The sequence below is a fragment of the Podarcis erhardii genome, assembly GCF_964252035.2.
Source record: "Podarcis erhardii genome assembly, chromosome: 7".
In the NCBI taxonomy this organism is placed as follows: Eukaryota; Metazoa; Chordata; class Lepidosauria; order Squamata; family Lacertidae; genus Podarcis; species Podarcis erhardii.
In genome coordinates this window covers 80,596,699-80,622,676 of record NC_138511.1, presented here as the reverse complement: position 1 = coordinate 80,622,676, position 25,978 = coordinate 80,596,699, and the positions used below count along the sequence as shown (strand labels likewise).

General features: G+C 45.0%; 1 protein-coding gene and 1 long non-coding RNA gene across 2 annotated transcripts in view; both read left to right on the top strand.

Moving 5' to 3' along the window:
• LOC309346093 (phospholipase A2 inhibitor gamma subunit B-like) overlaps positions 1-25,978 on the top strand; it is a 76,235-nt gene that overhangs the window by 3,445 nt on the left and 46,812 nt on the right. The gene's annotated exons all lie outside the window — the stretch shown is intronic.
• Positions 1,556-12,249, top strand: LOC309346615. The gene is made up of 3 exons (XR_014158709.1): positions 1,556-1,682; positions 11,190-11,321; positions 11,865-12,249. It is a non-coding gene; the product is annotated as an uncharacterized lncRNA (long non-coding RNA).

The window sequence follows — 25,978 nt, the reverse complement described above, 5'->3', positions numbered from 1 at the left end:
ATCCAGCAAACAGTGGTTACAGTAAAGGTAAAGGGACCCCTGACCACTAGGTCCAGTTGTGACCGACTCTGGGGTTAGAATCATAGAATCATAGAGTTGGAAGAGACCACAAGGGCCATCGAGTCCAACCCCCTGCCAAGCAGGAAACGCAGGGTTGCGGCGCTCATCTTGCTTTCTTGGCAGAGGAAGCCGGCATACAGTTTCCGGGTCATGTGGCCAGCATGACTAAGCCTCTTCTGGTGAACCAGAGCAGTGCACGGAAACGCCGTTTATCTACTTGCACTTTGATGTGTTTTCAAACTGCTAGGTTGGCAGGAGCAGGGACCAAGTAATGGGAGCTCATCCCGTCGTGGGGATTCAAACCGCTGAACCTCTGTTCGGCAAGTCCTAGGCTCTGTGGTTTAACACACAGAGCCACCCACGTCCTGTGGTTACAGTAGCAAAACCTAAAATATGTATTTTTAAATTAATTTTTATTAGTTTTCAGAATTTTAACAAATCAATCCAGATCATTTAAATTTAATACATATTTTAAATAAATAAATAGGTTTGCTGCTCCTTTCACAAACAAATGTCCATTGCTTCCTGATGTTGCCACATTCATTCTTTTTCTTTAATCACCTTCTATTAGTCATAATCCATTTTCCTAGCTAGCATTCTTGGGTTTTTTTACACGCAGCACCATTGTTATTTTCCAAACATATAAAATAACCATCTCATATGTGCAGCCTTTCCAGCACTCTGTTCACAGACTTAGAGTGGAGAGAGATTAATTGCCAACTTTCTCAGTCCATTCCATTCCTTTGAAAACATCCCTTCTGTTGTTCAAGGATGTTCCGAGTTATAAATAACTCCTGAGAAGATGCCTTCTCCGCCATTAAAATCCTGGGGATTGTTTTCCACAGCTCACAGTTAAAAATAAAAATCCCATTTATAAACTCATGGCAAGTGTAATTAGCAGTCCTTAGCAAACCACTCTCTCATCCACGCTTTCTTCATACAGTTCAAAGAAACTTTATATAAAATTGGTTCATCTTCAGTCGAGAGGGGAAGATATATTTTAAAAAATTGTAAAACCCTTAATCATTGGTCTTCTCTCTTCCTCCAGATAACAGATAACCTCTAAACGCCTACACATAATTCTTTCCTGTTGCAGGCTCAAGTCCAGTCCAGTTCAAGTCCAGTCCTTTTGGCAGCTGATTAGTTGCAGCCCTTTATCATATGCCATTACAGGAGCGCCCTTGCCATTCCAGGCCCTTGCCATTTTGTATGTGCAGGAAAAACAAGTCAACAATGTTTCATTTAAGGAACTATCCTGGAGTATTCACATGGTTTGGCAGAAAAAATTATACCGATACAGGAAGAAACTACCTTAAGGCTTAGCTTGCTAAATTCTGTACTTGCCAAAAAAAAATTCTTTATTCACCCATTTGCCCAATGTATGTATATAAGGGAGCATCACAAAAAAATCATTCAGGAGAGGAATGATTTGAATTTTTGCTGATCTAGGTATTTCTTCTAATGCTCTCTCACAGATGGCACTTATATGTACGAAGGTGAACAGGGATGTACTACAGATTGCACCCCAAAGAACTATACTTTCACCAGAGAAGATGGTCATTTCCTGCGGAGTTTCAGGTCCTGCTGTCGTTCTAGAAACTGTGGCAGTCTACTCCTTGAAAGTAAGTATATGCATATTTGTATATATCCTCGAGCATAAATAGCATTGAGGCTTTAAGGGTTTTCCTTGGTTGCCCTTAGACAATCGATATCAAACAGATGGCATTGGAGATATTTGATGAAGCCCAAGATAGATTGCAGCTTCCCTGTAGCTGGTTAGAGGACACCAAAGGTGGTCCCCATGATACCTCATAGTAAGGAAAAATGTAAAGGTAAAGGATCCCTGGATGGTTAAGTCCAGTCAAAATAGACTATGGGGTTCAGCACTCATTTCGCTTTTCAGGGTGAGGGAGTTAGCTGTTTGTATGCCGACAGCTTTCCAGATCATGTGGCCAGCATGACTAAACTGCTTCTGGTGCAATGGGACACTGTGATGGAAGGTAGAGCACATGGAAGCACAGTTTACCTAGTAGTAACTCCACCTCCGGAACACCAGCCACAGGGTGACATCCTGGCTCTTGTAATATGGTGTTGCAAGGTGCCTCAACCATACCTTTGGGGAACAGGAGGCTGAAAACTTCCAATAATTCTCCCCAGATAAAAAGACAGTAAAGTGAATAGGACACGAAACCAAAAGCCAACTGAAAATGCAAATGGCTCTTTTGCCATGTAAGTGTCCCTGATCCGCCATGGCTAAAGTTCCCCCTACTATGTGTAATAATACTACAGAAAGAAGCAACTGCACAATGAACAAGTGGTTGCGTGTCGAGGTCCCCAAGCCACCCCCAAATAACTCACAACGCACACTTAATTTTTGTTTAAGGTTTTTGGCATAATTTTGGCCACAACTTTATTTAAATACAAAACCGTGAGTGGTTGTTTAGGCATTGGTTAAGACTATCTGTCCCCCCGCCTGGGGACAGAACTGACTTCCGGGCACCACCGAAAGACAGTGCGGGGGAAAGCAAGTCGGGGAGAAATGGAGCTGAGTCACAGACCCTCAATTCTCATCCGCATGCTCCCCGAAGGCTTGCCGGCCCTAGTCCCATTCCAGGGATTGGACGAAAAGATGGCAAGCCCCAGGATTCCTTTAACGGAATTCCCTTTCCGCAGCAACCATGGAGGGGCAGGCCCAGCCTATCCTAACCCCTCCTCCACCAATTTATAACCAATGCCTAACTGCCAATCGAGCCCTTTACACTCGCCGCCAACCACTCACAATCCCAACCCAACCTTCAACCATGTAGTTACCACATCCAACCAAACATCATTTCCCAGTACAGAGAGATGTACCCCATCATTGCGGTAAAGGGCCAGAGCCTTGAAGGTAATATCCGGGCGGGAACTAACCAACCCACTCAATTCCGCCACCTTCTTACACACTGCGGAATTAATGCGCTTCCTGGCCCTTTCAGCAGCCTCAGGTCGAGAAATGCCGTGTCAATTGCGCCTTTGCAGCAATTGTGACCAAAATATTTTAACTGTGGGTATTAGGTCACCAATTCCCCCAAGTCTCTCTGAATCGTGGAGCGCAAAGTAAAGCAATCATAAGTTGCCACATCGTTCTCCCCCAGGTGAACCACAATTGCCATGGGGGGGGCATCCGAAAGCACCCTCCACTGCATTCTGTGCCTGGACATCCATAACACCTGCACATGCTGAAGGAGGCCAAGACCCAGTCCCCTTCCAGACTGCCTAGCTCTGATGCCAGCCCAGTAAACGATGCTGTGCCCCACAATCCAGATGAGGACTGGAGCTAGAAACATGGGCAGGAAGGCCGAGATGGCGCCCCCAGTCCAGACTTGTCAGGGTGCTTGCCAGCTTAGTGCATGATGCTGTGGCCGAAAGTCCAAATGCGCACAGCTGCTCCTATGAAAAAAGGAATGACAGGCATCAGCACAGGCATCATTGGCGATGCTTCCTGACATAACCTTTGTCAGCGTCAGACTTCCAATGACTTGTATTCACAATCCTGTCTACTAACAGGCCCCAGTGTGCAGCCTTTGCCACAGCACCTATTCAGAAGGAATGAGGTGTGATCAGCGGTAGGCAAGCCGCAAGCTGCAATAACTGGCGCACGACGTGAGCAATTAGATGCCCATCGAACCGGAACCCATTTCTGTGCACTAGGATCGAGCCAGCCCCCAGGGGAACGAAAAGCCAAATATTTCCGGTATCCAATAACAGGGCAAGGGCCCACCTCACCTGTGACTGGAAGCATGATGGTGGCAACCCTGCTCACTAGGTCTGACTTAGAGCTCCAGACACTTATGACAAGCTCCAAAGCAGATAAGGAAAAGTCCTGAGGCAATAAGCCTCCAAACTCTCAGCCCCGTGCTGGCTCCAACACAATTTCCCCAACCCTCAGTACACCAAAATTACAATGGAATGCTGAAATAAGTCTCGTCTTGATCTTGAACCAGCCGACAAGTCTTAACTTGTTGCGGATACTGCATAGGTCAGATTGACCGGCTTCCTGCCTGCTGTCCTGTGAAGGTTGGAGCCTATTCCAACCTTCCGAGACCCTGCACACGACACACTTTAGAAGGGTCTCTGAAAAATTAAAGCTTTACTCTAGCAGACATTGCAGCGGACTGAATTCTGATAGTTTTAACAGTGCATCCGATCAGGTGGGCGAATTACTGCAGGTCCTGCTCAGAGGATGGGGGCAGGTTCCTCTGAATGGCCGAGGACTGCCAGCTAAATTTTAAGAAATCAGTCCAGGCCTTCTCATAAGACCTGAAAGCGGATGTGGAAACGTAAGCTACTACTCCTCATAATTATTAATTGTTGCCAAGTGCCACAGGAGCTCCAGAAAAATCTGGCTATACCTGGGCGTCCAGAGCCCAGGATCTGAAGCTCTCCAACTGAAAAAACAGGATAGAGCGACAGCAAAAACATTAGATGATCCCGAAATAAAGCGAGCAGAAATGCAATATTAAACCTTAAGCAGTGCGAAGACTCTGCCAGAGCATGAGGACTGTTTTGCCAGGACTCTCACACTGCCTGGTTATTAGACCAAGACAGACCTGACGGTCCCTAAACTCCTCAGTCCAGATGTGCGCTGACACTACAATGGGGAAAACTCGAGAAAAGTTAGGTCACATGTGATTGCCTTGCCCTGCCAGGCTCAAGGCCACTGTACATGATGATGAAGGGACCCCGGGCCATGAGACCACCTGGCCAAGCAGGAATGGAATGGGCAGCCTGGGGCAACCACCCTGCATGCAAAATTTAACTGACCTAGGAATGATAGGATCTGACAAAGCAACACTTGCTTCAGAGGAAGTATTACAAGAATAACATCCTTCAAGGTAAACAGCTTTTCCACAGGCAAGCAGATGTTTGAGCAACGGTATCCAGCTAGCCCCCAAATATGTTAAAAGGGGCAATAGGACCCACTGTCCTCCACTGCCAACAGAATACCCAGCTCCTCAGGGAATAAAGGGGCATCTAGTAAGCTAAGCAGAGGCTGGTGTCACATGAGCCAGCCAGTAAAATAATCCAAAAAATGGTACCCCCAATTAAATGAGTCTTGACTTGCACTGTTCAATCCAGAAAGGCGCTAAAGGACTTGAGTGCTGCACAGTCTATTGTGCAACTCATCGGCATCGCTTTATCAATATAAGGAGCTCCATCCAAATTAAAGCCCAACCACTTAAAATCTCGAGGGTGAATCGGCAGCAGCCTAACAGCCGATTTAATATAGCATAATGCCAACAAGGCACCTCCTCCAATTTGTTGGTAAGCTCTGGTCCAAAGATGCATATTTCATGGAAAAATCCCGGAGGGATAGCATCATTCACTGAGGTGCCTTTGGGATGTGATAAATATGGATCAGATGGAATTATATGGGGCTTTATTAGGGACGATCCCCAATGGGGATAAATGAAAATTGGGACTAGAAGGAGAATCAAGGGGATCCCACCATACGTCCCAATGCAAGCTGCTTCCTAACCTTCTTTCTGGCTACCACAGGTAGCTCTCTAACTGGCTTTTGAGTTGCTGTATTCTGAGCCACTGGCTGAAAAGCCAGAGGAATCCAACACCTTGGGAAAAACCCTTCCCACAAGCACAAAGCTACTGACCCATCTAGATAACCTTTTAGCCAGGCTTTCAAGGGAGATATTTTTATGGAAATATGGGCGAGAGGTATTGAGTTATTGCTTGCCAGCCCCCGCTTGGGCAAGATGCCCTGCCTTGTGTTGCCACCATGATGTGTAAATCTACAGGGCCAACACTGGCCAGAAACCCTAAAGAAGTCCCAACAAAGCTGCCACCATACCAGCTTCAGGTTCTATTGCTCAGGGGATTTCCATTTGAAATGTGGAGCTGCGCAAGTGGTCCACATGTCCCCGTCCCTGCGATCCTAGCGAGCTGAGGGGATGATGGCAGCCCTGCGTCTAACATTCCCATCATAGTGAATTACCATTAATAGAATAGTGGGGTTGGAAGGGACTCCGAGGATCATCTAGTCCACTCTCCCACAATATAATAATGATAATGATAATAATGATAATAATGATAATAATAATAATAATAATAATAATAATAATAATAATGGTCTATTTGTACCCCGCCCATCTGGCTGGGCTTCCCCAGCCACTCTGGGCAGCTTCCAACAAAATATTAAAATACAGTAATGCATCAAACATTAAAAGCTTCCCTAAACAGGGCTGCCTTAGATGTCTTCTAAAAGTCTAGTAGTAGACATCTGGTGGGAGGGTGTACCACAGGGCGGGTGCCACTTCCGAGAAGGCCCTCCACCTGGTTCCCTGTAACTTGGCTTAGCACAGTGAAGGAACCACCAGAAAGGCCCTCAGCGCCGGACCTCAGTGTCCGGGTAGAGTGATGAGGGAGCATGCAGCTGTCCCATACAGGGACCAATCCTGCAACCTAGGCATTACCGGCACCATACACTGACCAGCTGAGCTATCCAGGATGATCCCTAAAGACCTGGAACAGCCTCACCCTGTTCCCTGGATAGGTCCAAGGTGATGTCTGAAACATCATCAGAGCCCAGGGATGGTTTACCTGCAAGGAGGTGTAAGCATCATCCCTGCTCCGCTTTTTCCTGCCTCTGAAGACGCTTCCTTCTGGAAGAAGGCACTTGGGGCATCAGCAAGTCATCCTCTGCAGGAGAGGCAAGCTCTGGAGGCATCTGCAAAGGCCCTGTCATAGTCTGCAAAAAGAAAAACCTAAACAATGTGAGGAACAGGTGAAACCAATGCTTTGTGCACCACATGGGGACGCTATTCAGGCCAGAAACGCTGCCAGAGGCCATCAAATTCTAGGGCCAAGCGGGCCAAGCCCTAGGATCATAAATGTTTCCAATGAGATAACAAACTCGAGGCAGCCCACCGCCTGTCCAGGTACCCCTGCTTGCCCTTTAGAGGGAAGCACCTCCTCAAGAAACCCAAAGTTCTTTTTGGGAGCAATAACACAAATGGGCCAAACTACCCAGCAACAAAATAGTCCAAAAGGAGCAGCTTGTTTTGCTTTGTTATAACAATGGCTAAGTGGGGGATATGAACCTTGTCTCCCAGGTCCTAGTCCTGTATTCTAGCCACTAAGCCACAATGGCTCGTCTCTAAAACGGCAGTCGCCACTATCAGGGAAAAACAAACTTGAAGAAAATAAACTTGTTCAGAAACAGCATAGTTAAAGAGCATACAAAGAGTGCTCATTGGAGGCACAGAGAGCCTCTGGCTCCACTCTGTCTGCCTAAGATATACATTAGCAACAAGTGAGCCTGCAAACAAACAGATATATTCTTAATAGAGAGAATGAGTCACATGTCACAGAAACTTAACAATTTACTGTACTGCTAACTGTAGCCGGCTTAGGCTTGAATGATATGTGCAGGCCGTGCAGGCCTCCCTGCTTCTGCTCTCTGCCTTTTTTGTCTCATTGCAAAATTAAAGGAACACAAAATAGTGCTCCCGCCCAAGGCTAAATTAAAATTCAGCCAACAGCACTGCAGTCACCCCAAATAAAGCCAACCTATGGGGATACTATAAACGAAAGTGATTCCAAGTAGGCTGTGAACAGCCCTGACTAGCCCAACAATTAAACAGACGAAAATGGGGAAAACCTTTTTGCAAAAGAAAGCCCCTAATGGGGGCTCTCTCCCTATTGGGAAAGGCAAGCCCAGGAGGATTATGCACAGGCAGCGCTCACAGGTACAGGGAGAATCTTCCCAAAGGGCAGGGTAAGGGGTGGGGTGGGAAATCAAACAGAGGGGGGGGAAGGGGGGGATTAAATTAATTAAGGGACTAGAGAAGATTAAAAAGAAGGGGAAAATAAAGAAATGTAACCAGACAATGAGACAATGAGAAGATCGCTCCACTGTCCTCCAGACGTTCCAGGTGATCCGTTGCACACAGCAAAGAGAAAGCTCCAGGCTGCATGCAGAGTATTTAAACATTTTACCCCTCCCACCAAAATTGCAACATAACTTTTACCCCAGCAACCTAGTGAACCAATCACTGCCCCAGGCCATCTTTAGAGACCCTGCCTGGTAACAGAGGGGTGGCTCAGCAGACCCCACCGCAACACGTGCTCTCCATGAAGGAGAACACGCTTTCTGTGCAACGATCTTGAACCAAAAGGGTTAATATAACAGATGGAGACATGGAATGTAAATTACATCTTTTACAGATTTTGAGATTAGTGAACATAAATCTATTTCACAATAATAAGCAATACATAAGACTACATAAACAATGATGCATCACAATGCATATTAGGCCATGGACAAAACATAGAAGTGGCAAATTAATCACATAGACAACCCAGCAATAAATTCCACAACCCACTCCCCAAAATAATCCTACTTGCCTATTCCTCTTAGGTTGAACTATGAAACACAATACATATTTAACAACAGACTGGGTGGAGTTTCTCTGGACTGTATTTGCACAGTGACAACTAAAATCACTCCCCTTTGATAACCCAGCTGCCAGCACTTCTGCCTCATCATTAGAGATAATACCTAGATCTACACCATCAGCACAATGAATTCCTGAAACAGAATGCAGTGGAGATGTAACCCTCTCACAGGACTAGGGAACTGAAGCCGAGGAATAATTGAAATATAATTTATTTGGCTACAATATTAGCAAGACAACTTAAGCAAGTGTTAAGATATTTGATACATGAAGATTGGACAGGAGTTCTGCCAACAAGACAGATAAAAGATAAAGGTAGAATTGTACAGAATGCTATTTGAAAAAGAAAAAGTGATTAGCAATTAGCTATGCTTTTAGATGCAGAGAAAGCATTTGATAATATTTCTTGGAGTTTTAGGGGGAAATTACAGATTATAATGGGGTTTGGGGATAGATTTGTGAAAAGAATAAATGCATTATATAAATAACAATTTTCACACATAAGAGTAAATGGTGTTCTATCAGAAAAATGCATTAATGCTAAGGGGAAAAAACAAGGTTGCTTTCACTGTTAATGTTTATTCTAGGGTTAGAATTACTGTGTAGGGATATTAGAGAAAATAATGATATATAAAGCCTCCAAGTGGGCCTTCAAAGTTACAAACTGAGGGCATTTGCAGTTGATGTGGTATTGTTCCTGGAAAACCTGATAGAAAATGTGGTTAAGGCATTGGATGTAATAAAGCAGTTTGGTAATTTAGCAGGAATTTTATATAAATAAGAATAAAACTAAAATGTTAACAAAAAATATAAACCAGCAAGGTAAAGAGAAACTGAAAGAAATAATGGGTATTAAGATGGAAAAGAAGGTGATATATCTGGGTATCTGGATAAAAAATACGAATGCAAATCTGTTAAAAATAATTAGCTGATTGTATGGAGTAAGATTAAACAAAACATGAAGAGATGGAGTAGAATGAAACTTTCTCTTTTGGGAAGAATCTCGGTGATAAAAGTGAATATTTTGCTTAAGATGCCATTTCTCCTTCACACAATTCTGGTAATACATGGACTGCTTCAAGTAATGGAAAAAAAGAATTATCAAAATTCATCTGGCAGGGGAAAGACCAAGGATCAAATTTAAAATGCTAATGGATGTTAAGGAAAGAGATGGATTCTCATTGCCCGATTTAAAAATTACATTATGAAGCAGTCTGGCTGATTTGGTTAAAGGAATGGATATCTTTACAGAATACTAATTTGTTAGATTTTGAAGCATATGGGAATTGGTATGGGTGGCATGCTTACCTGTGGTATTGTAAGGTAAAGGTACATAGAGAATTTTTAAATAATTGTATGAGGAGAAGTTTGTATAATGTGTGGACCTGATACCAAGACTTACATTCAAGAAATGCAAGTTTAATGGGAAACAAAAAAAAATAAAAAATGAGCTGGTTAAATCTGCAATGATACAATAGGCTAAAGATCTAGGACATAATATAGAAATGGATGCATGGGAAAGGTTGTGGAAAATTAATATGAAATGTACTGCCTGTTATACTCTAAAAGGAAATTACATGAAAATAATGTATAGATGGTATTTTTAACCTAACAAATTGGGTAAATGTTGTAAATAATTGTTGGAAATGTAAACTGCTACATTAAACTTTCATTTATAAGTGGTGGACATGTAAGAAAGTGATGGGGTTTTTTTGAAAATAACATATGATGAGATAAAAAAAAGGTGTCTAAAGTGATTATACACAAAAAAAAAAAACCATGGAAAGTTTTCTCCTAGAGATTATAGGGAAAGAAGTTCCAAAAAATCATGATTAAGTTGTTTATGTATGTAACAACAGTGGCTAGGATTCTCTATGCACAAAAATGGAAGGTAGTAGAAGTTACCACCAAAGAGGAATGAATAAGTAAGGTGATGAACTATGCAGAATTGGCAAAGTTAACAGGCAAAATAAGAGAATCTAAGGATGATTGCATTGTGGAAGAATGGAAGCCTGTTTCAGACTATTTAAGGAAATTATTGTATGATGAACTCACGAGCAGGATTTGAACTATGTTTAATAAATTGGAGTTCTTGTTATTAAATATACCAAGAAAAAAGCACACCAAGAACTCAGGCCAAGGTAAGTTTCAATAGTGGGAGTGATCCCTACTCACAAGTCAATAGTCAATAATTCATTACAAAGATTTTCTCTTTATACATATCTTTATGAGTTAGAGTTTGTAATCTCTAGTAGAATTTGAAATCTTTATTTGAGTTTGTAATTCTTGTCAGAATACATACTTCTGAATGGATTAGTTTTTGTTACTATTGACTATTGACTTGTGATTAGGGACCACTCCCACTATTGAAACTAACATTGCACTGAGTTCCTGGTGTGCTTTCTTCTTGGATTTAAACTGTGAGCAATATAAGTAATTAAAGAATAAAGTATTGATGTGTTGGTATAAGAGATAGATGGTATTGTGCTGAGGAAGGGAAGAAGTAAAAACGCCATGGAAAATGGGGTAGGAAGTCTGAAAAATTGATTATGCATTGATGTGTGTATATATCAATTTTTTGAAAATTTAATAAATTATTACAATGTAGGAAAAGGAAGGAAGGAAGGAAAGAGATATGGGCTGAAACCTTGTGTTGATTTTAGTTGTTGTTTTCCACAGATGGAAAACCTAAGTTGAATGGGCAGGAGTGTCCAACTTGTTGTCCTTCTCTCTCAAAAGCCTGTAAGGGCTCAAAGACCATCAAGTGTAATGATGATGAGACTCAGTGCATAGAGTTTGTTGTTGCTCACGGTAAGTAGGACTGCCAGCCAATGAGGTGGAGACAGGGTGGTGAGCTGCTCTCTTTTTCTGTTTGTGGCTTTCTGCCAGAAAATGTGCTATATGTGTTGGTAGGGGAAAGTTCTAATTTTCTGAAAATATAACTCCGTTAAATGATCTTTGCTCTGCATGTATATAGATGAGACTCCATATTTCTTGGGTGGAGATTTGAGAAAGGAAGCAAAATAATCTGTTCATTTTATCATGTGTAAAACTGCCTTTTAAAAGAAAGTTTTCACTAATATTTTAGAAGAAGTAAAGGCAGCCATGGAGCCCAGATCTGGAAAGCAATATTGATGAAGATGGGCCCCTGTCCCATAATTAAAAAATGGATATTTCTTTTTCTAAATTTTAAACATCTGTGTCAAATTGATCACATGTATGGTTCTGAGATGCTTTCTATACTTGCTCAATACACTTAATAAACAATAAAATGCTCCGATTCTCTCTTCTGCACACAAACTCACCTGTTACTACCCAGGCACTCATGTGAAAATGTCTCTTTTTCTTTACTAGATAACAGTGCAATTCCTGACAAGCATTTCCACGGCTGTGCATCACCAACCTTTTGTGCAATGGCCAAGAATTCAATGCATTTTGATGCCTTTTCGGGCACTATAACCAAAGCACGATGCAGTGATACTCTGCCTCTCCTAGAGCAGCTCAACTTTGAAGGGTAGTTAGGAGAGAACAATGTCTTCTTCCGTTTGGATCCCACTGTTTCTTGCAGCAGTGGAGGTGGAAGTTGCTTGCCTGGTGGTGGGAGTGGAAGAGCTACTGCAATTCACAGAACTCCTGAATCCTTTATTTGGCTTTTAATGCAGAGTGAATGGGATGCAGGGAATAGATAAGCTAAAGTAGGCATGTGGGGCTTGGGGGCTCTGTCTCATGATAACATATGGTATATGGGTTAAATTTATCTTTGTTCAAAATCAAAATAAATTGGTGTGGCAAATAAAAACTGTGTTCTGTGTCTGTATTCATCAAATTAAGAATATTTGTTAGCTGCAGTGGCAAAGGGCAGTGCTTTGAAAATGAACAAATGGACAACGATTTTATTGATTTATGATATATTTATACCACTCTATATTTCAAAGAAATCTGAGTGGCTTACAGTATCATAAGGGCATCACAAAAGTTCAAACAAATACAATAAAAAGCTCCCCACCCAACTTAGCAAGAGGAAAGATTGAAGAAAGCTCTAAAATGCAGTCCACTGTTTGCAGTTGTAGCTGCTTTTTTGGAGATTTGCCACACAGCACTAGGCACCCAGTGCATACTGCTACTGTTTGGTAGAACTCTGGAGAGCCAGCGAGAGATTCAGGAGTTAGGAACATAAGAGGATTTTTGTCTGGATTGCATCAAAGGCCCCTCTAGTTCAGCATTCAGCTTCCAGAGCACCAAACCCCAGAAAACAAGGAATGAGCCCAATAGCCCTCTCTCACCTGGGATCTCCACTAACTAGTTTAAAGAGCAGTAGAGGCTGGTCACCATGTGTGGCATAACCCTCCCACTGAAAATGTCAAACAATTTAAAAAAGGCATTCCCAGAAATCTCAAAGCTACACACTCTTTCTTATCCCACACACATTTTATATTTCCATTTCTGTCAAACCCTTATTCTCTGGCCAATCAGCTCGTTTCAATGCTAGAATCTTTAGCCCAACATGGGGTTCGCACCCACAAACTAGTCTCATGCTCTGCCAAGTGAGCTATCCCACTGCTTGAGCATTTCCTCCTGGTCTAGTACGAAAGCATTTTAAGTGCATAAATCTTTTATGTTTTGCAATTAGGGAAGCATGACGGGGAAAAGAAAACCCCAGATTAATAAATGCAACTAAGTGTGTGTGTGTGTGTGTGTGTGTGTGTTTGTACACAAACACATTAAACAATAAATACAACATTATAAAAACAAACATTATAAAAACAAACATTAAAATATATACATACATGCATGCATGCATGCATACCCTCCAACATTTCTCCATACAGCAGTTGTAAAAAAGGCAAATTCCACACCTAGGCTCATCAGGAAAGGAATTGAATATAAAAATGTCAATATCATTGACACTAGTATAGAAATATATGCTGTGACCATACTTGCATTATTGTGTACATTCTCTCTGGTGGTCACTCTCTGGCTGTAAATCTCCCTCAGTCCAGAGAGACCAGTGATAAGTGACCCCTCCCTCCTGAGAGGAGCACACTCGTCTTCTGACATCTCACAGCAAAAGAAAAAGACAATCAGTAGCTATAAACTACTTTATTTACAGTCCATATACAAAGAATCCATCAGCATGTCTGTGCTCTCTCAGCAGCGGTACAGGAAAGCATTTCACACAGAAGTGAAACTAACTTCTCAACAATACTCCAATAGTACTGAGACTTCCTGTCTCACACTCTCAGACACTCAACATAGTGCTACTTGCTGAGCAGCTTGCATGGATAAAAATCCTAACACATTCACCTCAACTCAAAAGGGTATTGTAGGGGACGACAGAGGATGAGATGGTTGGGCAGTGTATTTGAAGCTACGAACATGAGTTTGACCAAGCTGCGGGAGGCAGTGGAAGACAGGAGTGCCTGGCGTGCTCTGGTCCATGGGGTCATGAAGAGTCGGAAATGACTAAATGACTAAACAACAACAAAAGACTTAGAAAAGTTGCAGAAAGGGGGAATCTTGATGCTGAAGGGGATGGAATAATGCCCACACAAGGAAATGTTACAAAATTTGAGACATTTTAGTTTAGAGGAAAGACAAAAAAGAGAGATGGGAAACCTTTTTAAGATTATGCATGCCACAGAAAAAAATGGATATAGAAAACCTCTTCACCTTCTCTGATTATGCTAGACACAGAAGGAAATGGAATGCTGGAATATTCAGGACAGATCAAGGAAGGTGTTTTTTCAAAGTGTGCATAGTTAAACTCTGGAGACCATAAAATGAAAAACGTAAGGCATAAAACATAAAAGTAAAACATAAGCCTTTTAGGCTATGCACAGGCATCTGGTAGGCCACTGTGAAGATTGTTTAGTTGAGCAGATGGCCTGATTCAAGAGAATGATGTAAGTTCTGGCCAGCTGAAGATTCTGGGAAATCTGCTTACTACTGTCAAACTCTTAATTCAATCAATCAATCAATCAATCAATCAATCTTTATTATGGTCCAGAGACCCAACAAATAGTTACAAAGCAATCCACAATTCAGACAACCTACCTCCAAGTTAAACAAGCATTTTGTTCAGACTTAAAGATAGGGATCATTGTTTCTTGCAACCACCAATAAAAACTTCACCACTGCTAATGTTCTAGTGTTTGTCCAGTCTTCCAATAGGAACATGACATAGTGAGCCTTTGATTTTTCCGGGAAAGGTACCAGCAAGGGTAATATCAGTTCAGCCCTGCCTTGCTCATATTTCGCACAGTGCAGCAAAATATGTTTTATAGAATTGATGTCTTGAGCACACGAGCAAAGTCTGTCCTGGTAGGGAACTCCTCTCAACCTGCCATCCAACACTGCAGAAGGAAAGATGTTTTGGCTGGCTTTGGAGAATAACCTTCGATAATTTGGTACTGTCAGGTTTTTAATGTAAGGTGTTAACTTAAAGACATGCCCATATTGTACTCCTACTGCCAGCGGACTACAGACTGCATGTGATCGAGATCACAAGTCACTGTGTGTATAATCCCATAATATTTGCTTTAACATCTTTAGGGTGCCTTCATAACCCAGGTAATAAAGTTGGAGGGGGGGTTTGACAGACCAATAGAGGTGGCTTTTCTAGCCATGGTTTTCTGCCATTTGCTGCCAAACACACTTGGTCAGGTGTTGGTACAAACCCTTCCCTAGATCAAACACTGAAATCCTGAGCCAATGTTTTAAGGTAGCCCACCATGCTTTAGTTGAAATTGGGCATTCACCAGCTTCTAACAGAAGTATGGATTTAGGGACACAGTTGGATACCTGCAGCAGAGATCATAGAAATTTTGCCTGAAGGCCATCTAGCTTAGGCACGTCCCCTTTATGCCAGACATTTGCAGCATACAGGAGTTGGGAAATGGATTTAGCGTTGAAAACCCTTAAGGCTGCTGGAACATATTTGCCACCCTTTGTAGAAAAGAATCTGAGTATGGCTAGCTTTGTGACCTCCACCTTTTGAAGGGAGGTGTGCCAGTGGTGCTTCCAAGATCCTGTATGATGGAATATGAGCCCTATATAACTGAAGTATTTAATCTCTTCAAGGTTATGGCCATCCAGCACCCATTTAGACCAGGAGAAGCTTCTTTCTAATGCTAAAATTTTAGATTTTTCATAATTAATGGATGAACCATTTCCAGAACAGTAATCAGAAATCTTCCTCAGCAGATATTTCAAATCTGGTTGAGAATGTGAGATGATGGCCGCGTCATCCGCATATAACAACAAGGGGGTCCTTCTCATTCCTATTTTTGGAAGGTTTCCATCTGGGTCCATTAAGCTCTCTTCTAGGTCATTTAAGAATAGGCAAAACAGTGTGGGGGCCAAAATGCATCCCTGTCTCACCCCCCTAGTCATCTCGATACTGTTTGATAGCTGTCCCTGCCGACTGCATTGGACCTGCAGTTTGGTTCCATTGTACAGGGCTTTTACAAGAAAGAGGAGTCTTTGTCCTGCTAAATCAGATTTAATTTGGACCATAGCTGGGATCTGGGGATGGAATCAAACGCTGATTTCAGATCCACGAAGGCCACAAAGAGTTTACCTTGTAGAGGCCTGGTATACTAGGAAGGACAGCTAGGAAGGACAGCATTAGATGGTGGTCTGATGTTGAATGGTTCTCACGAAAGGCTGCCTGGGCTTCAGATAGTATATTATGTTCATTTAGAAAAGTTGTCACAGTTTGCTACTGAGGAATCGGCATGTTGTTGTTGTTGTTTAGTCATGTCCGACTCTTCATGACCCCATGGACCAGAGCATGCCAGGCACTCCTGTCTTCCACTGCCTCTCGCAGTTTGGTCAAACTCATGCTGGTAGCTTCGAGACCACTATCCAACCATCTCATCCTCTGTCGTCCCCTTCTCCTTGTGTCCTCCATCTTTCCCAACATCAGGGTCTTTTCCAGGGAGTCTTCTCTTCTCATGAGGTGACCTGGCTGTTAAGTTGTGGGTTGACATAGCAGACGACACAGCAATTTCTCCAAGTAGCTCTTTATTTCGTAAGCTGGAATAGAACTGACTGCAAACAGCTCAGCCGGCCTGCTTTTATAGGCAGCCGGCTGTCAACATTGTAGCAACAACAGCCCAGAGTTCCCGCCTAAAATAACTGACGCGGACCTGAGTGAAAACTATCTACAGACCTGAGTGAAAACTATATACAGTATCCCCCTGCTGGCCCAGGGTGAAACTTCACTACATAACACCCCTCCCCACCGAGATAAGGCGTTAGTTACAATCGTAATGGTTTCCTTATATACAGCATTACGCGTAATGGTTCAATTAGGCACAAAAGCATATCGGTTACATTTCCCATACTTAGACCAACAGTGATACCTGTCCAACAACATAGTCCTTTAAATAAGTTGGGCGCTTGGGAACTCTGCCAGACCGCCGGGGACTGGTAGCCAAGTCCGGAGGGCCACACAGTTCTTGCTGAGGCTGTGGTGCGACCCTAGATGGCGTTGGAACCAACTCCCCTGGATCCGCTGCTGTGGGTGGAGCCTCCGCAAGTGGAGTGGTCTGAGACTGTGGTAAGTCTGGCAGACCCTCTGAAACGGCTCGGTTCGGCTCCACGCTGGCAGTTTGCAAGGGAGGTGTAGGTGGGGCCTCGCCATCTGTACGTGTCTCTTCTGGAGCCGCAAGCACAGTTGGGGGCACCTCGGTAGTGTCCAAGTCCCCAACCCTGCGCCTAAGCTGTTCTATGTGCCGTCGCCACAAGCGTCCGTCTTCGAGTGCCACCTGGTACGAGCGAGGTCCAGTGACTCCCACTACTGTGGCTGGCACCCAAGGAATGTCCCCCACATAGTTCTGGGCAAAGACTTGGTTTCCTGGGACAAATGACCGTGGCGCGTTGGCACAGCCTGGGGGTTCAGCCACGGCAAAGTCCGGGTGTAGCCGGTCGAGCGGTGACCTGAGGCGGCGGCCCATAAGCAGTTCAGCAGGACTCCGCCCTGTGGCCGCATGAGGGGTGATGTGTTGCACGAACAAGTATTCGGCGACCCGCTCATGCCAGTCTCCCCGGTCCAGGCGCGCCAGTGCCTCTTTTGCCGAGCGCACCATTCTTTCCGCTTGCCCGTTGCTGGATGGATGAAAGGGTGCCGTTAGGGCATGGCGGATGCCCAGTCCCAAAAGATACCGCTCAAACGTGCCTGACGTGAACTGCGGTCTGTTGTCAGAGACAAGGACATCAGGACACCCATGCGTTGCAAACAGGCCTCGCAGCACCGGATGACAGCTTCGGTAGTGGTGGAGGGCATCAGGGCGACCTCCAGCCATTTGGAATAGGCGTCCACCACTACCATAAAGGTCCGTCCGTGAAAGGGGCCAGCCAGATCAATGTGCACCCTCGACCAGGGTGTCTTTGGCGTCTCCCAGGTGTGTCCCTTAGCTGCCGGTGGTGCAGGCCTCGACTCTTGGCACGCTTGACAGGCGGACACCCAGGCAGTGATGGCATCGTCCATATTAGGCCACCAGACGTAACACCGAGCCAACGCCTTCATTTTGACAATTCCCGGGTGGCCAACGTGCAGAGCCTTCAGGACGCGCTGACGGAGTCCCTGGGGAATCACAACGCGGTCTCCCCACAGCAGACAGCCGCGATGAGCTGAGAGTTCATGTTGTCTGGTTGCGAAGGGCTGGAACTCTGATGCAAAAGGCCCTTGTGGCCACCCCCTCCACACCCAGTTGAGCACCCGGCTGATGGTGCGATCCTAGGCAGACGTGGAGGCCACAGTGGCAGCCGATACAGGCGCTGCCGGAAGATCCTCAATCAGAAGGAGCGATGAAGCTGGAGCCGGGTCTTCCACAAATGCTGGAAGAGGGCAACGGCTGAGGGCGTCGGCATGGCCCATCGATTTCCCCAGGCGATGGATGAGCCGGTAGTGGTAGGCAGCCAGGAAAACAATCCATCGCAGCATGCGTGGCGAGAGGACCGGTGGAGTTGGACGATCACCGGCGAGGAGGCCCAGGAGTGGCTTGTGGTCAGTGATGAGGTCAAAGGTCCTGCCATAGAGGTATTCATGGAACCTCTTCACTCCAGCCACAAGTGCCAGTGCCTCCTTGTCGAGCTGGCTGTAATTCCGTTCCGTCGGAGATAGCGTCCTGGAAAAGTAGGCGAGCGGTGCTTCTCTTCCGTCTGGAAAACGGTGACTAAGGACAGCACCGATGCCAAAAGGTGAGGCGTCGCAGGCAAGGACCAGCAGCCTGGATTCACTGTACTGTACCAGCACACTGTCTGATGAAAGGAGAGCCTTGACCGCGTTGAAGGCCGCCGTCTCCCGATGACCCCAGGCCCAAGGCGTCTTAGTGCTAAGGAGTCGGTGAAGAGGCTCAGCCACTGTGGCTTTGTGGGGCAGGAACATGTTGTAAAAGTTCAGCAGCCCCAGGAACGCCTGCAACTCCGTCTTGTTCTTTGGGATGGGGGCCTGCTGGATAGCGTGGATCTTGGATGTGGTCGGGTGAAGGCCGGAGGCATCGATAAGATAGCCCAGGAACTCTACCTGTGGAACGGCGATCTGGCACCTCCCTCTTCACCTTGAGCCCGGCCTCTTGGAACCTGGTCAGCACGGCACGGAGGCGCTCGAACAGCTGCTGGTGTGAGTCTGCAGACACCAAGACGTCATCAAAATATGGTACCATGCCCGGAAGCCCTTGCAAGAGACGCTCCATAAGGCTTTGGAAGATGCCAGGAGCCACACTCACCCCGAACTGCAACCGGCGGCAACGGAATGCCCCCCGGTGGGTGACGATCGTCTGGGCTTCAGCAGTGGCATCATCGACTGGCAGTTGTTGATAGGCTTGGGCAAGGTCCAGCTTAGCGAAGACCTTACCCTCACCCAGGGAATGCAGCAGGTGTTGGACAACAGGAACCGGATAAGCGTGCTGCTGAAGTGCCTTGTTGATCGTGCACTTGTAGTCAGCGCAGATTCTCACCGACCCATCTGGCTTGACAGGCGTGACGATGGGGGTTTCCCACTTGGCGTGGTCAACCGGCTCCAAAACTCCTTGGGCGATCAGTTTGTCCAGTTTTCGTCCACCTTAGCCTTGAGAGCAAAGGGAACCCGGCGTGGCTTTAGCTTGATGGGGGCGACTTGTGGATCAAGGCTAAAGGAGATGGGCGTACCTGTATATTGCCCCAAGGTGCCGTCAAAAACCTCGGCAAAGTCTTTGACCAGACCCTCAGTCTCTGCGTTAGAGATACAGTTGATGCCGGTGACTTCCAGGCCGAGGGCATCAAACCAGTCTAGCCCTAGGAGGCTTGGCCGCTGACCTTCGACCACCACCAACCGGAGCAGGCCCAAAAAATCCTTGAAGGCGATCCAGAACCAGCCAACGCCTACCACTGGAATGTCGTTTCCCTGGTAGTCTCTCAGGTGTACGCGGTGAGAGTCGAGTTGCCTTTTGGACACTCTGGGTACCAGTCTTTTGATGGTGCTCCATGACACGATGGACAGGGCAGACCCGGTGTCGATCTCCATGTCACATGGAGCTCCTTCAATGAGCACCGTGACGTTCAGCTTGCGTCGCGTAGGCGAGTCGGTTTGGCCAATCGTGGTTCCAGACGGGCAGCGGCAGTTGGTGAGAGCGAAACAACTTTCCTTGGCAGACTGGAGTGAAGACTTGGACTTGCGAGTCGATGAAGGGGGGGGGGTGTCAGACGGAGCCGATCAGCAGACCTTAGCAATGTGGCCCCTTCTGGAACACTTCCTACAGATGGCGTCTCTGAATCGACACTTGGCATGGGAATGGTTGCCTCTGCAGCCAGCACATTCCGGTTGGCCCTTGGACTTCTGTTGGAACTTCCTGCGCTCCCGCTTTGTCTGGTGCACGTCATCGTCTTCACTGGAGGATGCCTCATCACTGCTGGCCTCTTCATGATGCACCGGAACTGGCTCCCTAGCAAGACACGGGCTGCTGGACTTGCGGATCTCCTGGGCGGAGCGTTCAGCAGCTTCTGAGGCCACAGCCTCCTCAATGGCTTTCTGTAGCGTGAGGTCTGGCTTGGTGAGGAGACGCCGTTGCAGATGGATGTCCCGGACCCCGCAGACGATTCGATCCATCAGGGCATCGTCTAAGTCTTGGAACTCGCAGTGCATTGCAGCCTGTCGCAGGGCGGTGTGTAGTTGTTGATTGACTCCCCCTCTGCCTGATTCCGGTGGTAGAACGCATGGCGGGCAGCAATCTTGGACGGCTTTGGTGCATAGTGGTTGCGGAGCTTCTCTTGGATCGTGTCCCATGGTGTTGCCTGGACTGCTTCAGGCGCAACCAATGCTCGGGCCGTCTCAAACACCTCAGGCCCACAGAGGCTGAGGAATAGGCCCCGCTTCCGATCCTTTGATACTGCTGTCAGCTCATTGGCTTGGAGGTAGCAGTCGAACCGAGCGAGGTAGGAGTCCCATGATTCAGAGGCTGACGCAAACGGCGGTAGAGGCACAAGTGAAGCCATGATTCCGATGCTGGCGTGAAGGGCGATGGATGGAACACAGTGCTCTTAGCCAGAACAGTCAGCCCTGAATTGGTTCTGTCCAGTGATTTCGCCCACTGATTTCGCTCTGTGATTCAGCTCAGTGATTCAGCTCAGTTCAGAGGCTGGCCGCATCTGGCTGTGCTCTGATGTCCATCGATCCCATCCTCGTCGACAGTGTTAAGTTGTGGGTTGACATAGCAGACGACACAGCGATTTCTCCAAGTAGCTCTTTATTTCGTAAGCTGGAATAGAACTGACTGCAAACAGCTCAGCCGGCCTGCTTTTATAGGCAGCCGGCTGTCAACATTGTAGCAACAACAGCCCAGAGTTCCCGCCTAAAATAACTGACGCGGACCTGAGTGAAAACTATCTACAGACCTGAGTGAAAACTATATACAGTATCCCCCTGCTGGCCCAGGGTGAAACTTCACTACATAACACTGGCCTTCTACCTCAAAGTGCTACCCTGTGGGGAAAGACCCCCTTCCACCATCTTTTCCGTGATGCAAAGCAATGGGTAGTGTTTTGCTCCTTTCCCTGGAGAGAGAGGCTCCGTGGTTTCCCCTGAAAGCACTTCATGGTGGCATTAATCTAGGCAGGCAACATGCCATGCCCCCCTTTCATTGTGACCAACAACTAGGATATGTTAAATTTTGGATTACCCTTTTCCTCCATGAATTTGTCTATAGATGGCTAGTAAACCTGATGGTTAGTTTCTACCTCTGCTGTTGGGGCAGTATGGCTCTGAATGTCTGTTTCTGGGAACCAGTAGTGGAGAGTGGTGTTGTTCTCAGGTCCTGCTTGCTGGCTATGCACAAGCATCTGGTTGGCAACTGGGAAAATAGCTTTCTTCAGCAGATGGCCTGATTTAGCATGCTGATGTAAGTTCTGGCCAGCTGAAATTTATAGGAAATCTTCTTACAGCGGCCAAACTTTTAATTACCTCTAAGTGGTGCCCACGCAGTATACCTGCTGAAGAGGAGTCATTACATAATGTACCTGCTGAAGAAGTGCGGTTTCAGAATTTCATTTCATTTGAGCCAACTGCTCATGTGGCTGAGTGAAGGAAGCCAAAAGAGAAAACATGTTGAGACAGTATGGAGCCCTTTTATAATCTGCTCCTGGGGTTGAGAACCGCTGGCCTGGGGTCCAAGTGCAGTCCCTACCTACCTTTCTATCTTAAGTTTCATTAAACCAAAAGAGAGGAAGCTTGGATGGTCTACGCATCTCCTTTATCATCTATTCATCTATATGAATCAGGATGGTTGATACTCATTTTATTATCGGGTTTATTTATTTCACCCTTCCTCCCAATGGAATGCGGGCTAGTTATTCAAATGGTTTTTCATACTTTTTATCATGAAAGACTGCAGAGGAAGCTTAGCTATCATTTGATAAGAAAGCAGTTCTTGTAAAAACAAGCAATTGGATAAAGAACAGGATAAAAGAATTAATGACCCTGTGAGAGTTTTATGGTAAGTTTGTTTACAAATTACATCTAAAGTGTGGATCCCAACTTGACACCATTGCAATGAGTTGGTCACTCTGAGCCTTCACCCTTGCCACAGCAGGAAAGATGCCAAAACCCAACCCTCCCCCTTCTGAACTTCCATTGCATTCTGACTTTTTCAGCTCTCCGAGAATGGAGGCTAGGAGGGTGGAAATCCTCCTCACTCTCAAAAGAATCACTCACTGTCCACTGTCTCTCTGCCTAGCAACCCCCCCACTGCTATCTATCTCTCACCTTTCTTGCAAGCTCCCTGTGTCTACTCTATCTCAGTCAAAGTATTCTTGGTAAAGGGGGTTTGAGCCCATCAGCTCCTGATCTTTCTGCATTTCCACAGCTGTGCAGCACCAACATTTTGTGCATTGGCCAAGAAGTCAATGCATATTTATGCCCTTTCAGGCACTATAACCCAATCACAATGCAGCTCAATTTTGAAGGGTAGTTAGGACAGAACAATGTCTTCTGCCTTTAAGAGTCCACTATTTGTTGCAGCAGTGGAGATGAAGGTTGCTTGCCTAGTGGTGGGACCACAGAGAGGCTGGGATTCACAGGACTCCTGGGTCCTCTCTTTGGCTTTTAGGGGAGGGTGAATGGGATGAAGGGGATAGAGAAGCTAAACTGGAATGTGGGGCCTGGGAGATCTGTCTTATGATAATATGGTATATGGTTCAAATTTATCTTTGTTCATAATCAAAATAAATTGGTGTGACAAATAAAAACTGTGTTCTGTGTCATGAAATTAAGAATATTTGTTAGCTGCAGTGGCAAAGGGCGGTGCTTTTAAAAGGAAGAAATGGGTAATGATTAGTTATTTTAGTGATTTATGAAATGTTTACACCACTCCAAAGAAATCTAAGTGGCTTAAAACATCATAAGGACATCACAAAAGTTCAAAAAATACAATAGAAATCTTCCCACCCAACTTATCATGAGGAAACATTGACGAAAGCTCTAAAATGCAGTCCACCGAGGGTATTTGTAGCTGCTTTTTTGGAGATTTGCCATGCAGCACTAGGCACCCAATGCAGACTACTTCTATTTGGCAGAACTCTGGAGAGCCAGCGAGAGATTCTACATTCTGCTCCCAGAGCGCCAAACCATATGTCAACAAGAACCCCAGAAAACAAGGCATAATAGCCCCCTCCCACCTGGGATCTCCACCAACTAGTTTAAAGAGTGGTGGAGGCTGGTCACCATGTGTAGCATGACCCTCCCACTGAAAATGTAAATGCAATTTTAAAAAGGCACTCCCACAAATCTCAAAGCCACATACTCTTTCTTGTCCCACACACATTTTATATTTCCATTTCTGGCAGTCCCTTATTCTCTGGCCAACCAGCTCTTTCAACTGTTAGCCCAATCCTCATTCAAAATAGAGCTACTGGGAACAGGGAACTTCATGATGTCTCTAAGGAAAAGCAAACAAACATGTGACTCCTTGGACTGCCTGGTAATTAGCCCTACTAGGAAGGCGCCATATGATGGTTTGAGGCCTATCCAAAACAGGCACTATGGGAGGATCATAGAACCATAGATTTGGAAGGGACCCCAAGGGTCATCTAGACCAGCCCCTGTACAGGTGTCGCGGCATACCCTCCAACATTCCTCACATGACAATGGGGACATATTCTTCATCAGTATTACAGAATCCAAGAATTTTAGAGTTGGATGGGAACCCAGCGATCATTTAGTCCAAGCCCCTGAAATGCATGAATCTTTAGCTCAACATGGGGTTCACACCCACAAACTAGTCTCATGCTCTGCCAAGTGAGCTATCCCACTGCTTGAGCGTTTACTCCTGGTCTAGTATGAAAGCATTTTAAGTGCATAAATCTTTTAATTTATGTTTTAATTTATGTTTTTGCATAAACACATTAAATAATGGAAACAACTTTATAAAAACAAACATTATGAAAACAACCACTAAAATACATACAGCAGACCCCCCCCCAGATACGAATGTAATGCATTCTGGGGGTCCGTACGTACCCCGAAAAATCCGCATGTAGCGGCACTGCTTCTGCACACGCACGCGGCACGATAGAGCACTTCTGCACATGTGTGCGCTGCTAGACCAGGAAGAATACACTTCCGAGTTTGCCGTGTTTGCAACCCGAGAGTTATATTAGCCTCGAATAAAATTTAAGATATTAACTGATGCTAATAATAATAATAATAATTTATTATTTATACCCCGCCCATCTGGCTGAGTTTCCCCAGCCACTCTGGGCGGCTCCCAATCAGTATTAAAAACAATACAGCATTACATATTAAAAACATCCCTGAACAGGGCTGCCTTAAGAAAGAGGTGGATTTGCCCTGCCAGACCTTAAACTTTATTATGAATCAGCTGCTTTTTCTGGCTGAGAGAATGGTTGCTTCTTGAAAACACTGACGTGCTGGATTTAGAAGGCTTCAATAATGAATTTGGCTGGCATGCATATCTGTGGTACGATAAGGTAAAAGCACATAAAGCGTTCAAAAATCATATTGTTAGAAAAGCATTGTTTAATGTTTGGATAAGATATAAGGATTTGTTAGAAAAGAAAACCCCAAGATGGTTGTCACCAATGGAAGCGAAGGCACAGAAAAAAATCAGTATGGAGGCCAGATGGCCGAAATATTGGGAAATTTTGGAACAAGATGGAGACAGAATAAAACTGCAGTGCTTTGAAAAATTGAAAAACAAAGTGTGAGATTGGCTCCATTATTACCAAATAATGGAGGCATACAATTTGGACAAAAAAGTTGGCTTCCAGGTGGAAAAATCAAAATTGGAAACAGAATTGTTAGATTCAAAAATTAAGAATTTGTCAAGAATGTATAACTTGCTGTTGAACTGGAACACTCAGGATGAAATGGTAAAATCAGCTATGATCAAATGGACACAAGACATTGGACATAACATAATGATGGCTGACTGGGAACAGTTATGGACCACAGGTATGAAATTCACAGCATGTAATTCCCTAAGAGAAAATTTAATGAAAATGATTTATAGGTGGTACATGACACCAGTCAAGCTTGCAAAAATTTACCATTTGCCCGATAATAAATGTTGAAAATGTAATGAGACTGAAGGTACATTCTTTCACCATTGGTGGACATACCCAAGGATTAAGACATTCTGGGAGATGATTTATAATGAAATGAAAAAGGTATTTAAATATCAAAAACTTGATGTTCTAACTAATGGTTATGTTCAACCTCTCTTGTTGAGGCATTATGACTCTGAATGTATGTTGCTTCTGGTTGGCCACTGTGAAAATGGTTTTCTTGAAGAGATGGCCTGATTTTGCAGTCTGATGCAAGTTCTAGCCAGCTGAAATTTACAGGAAATCTGCTTATAGGAGCCAAACTCTTAATTACCTCTAAGTGGTGCCCTCTAAGCAATGTACCTGCTAATGAAGAGTCATTTCATAATGTACCTGCTGAAGAAGTGTGGTTTCATCATTTTATCTCA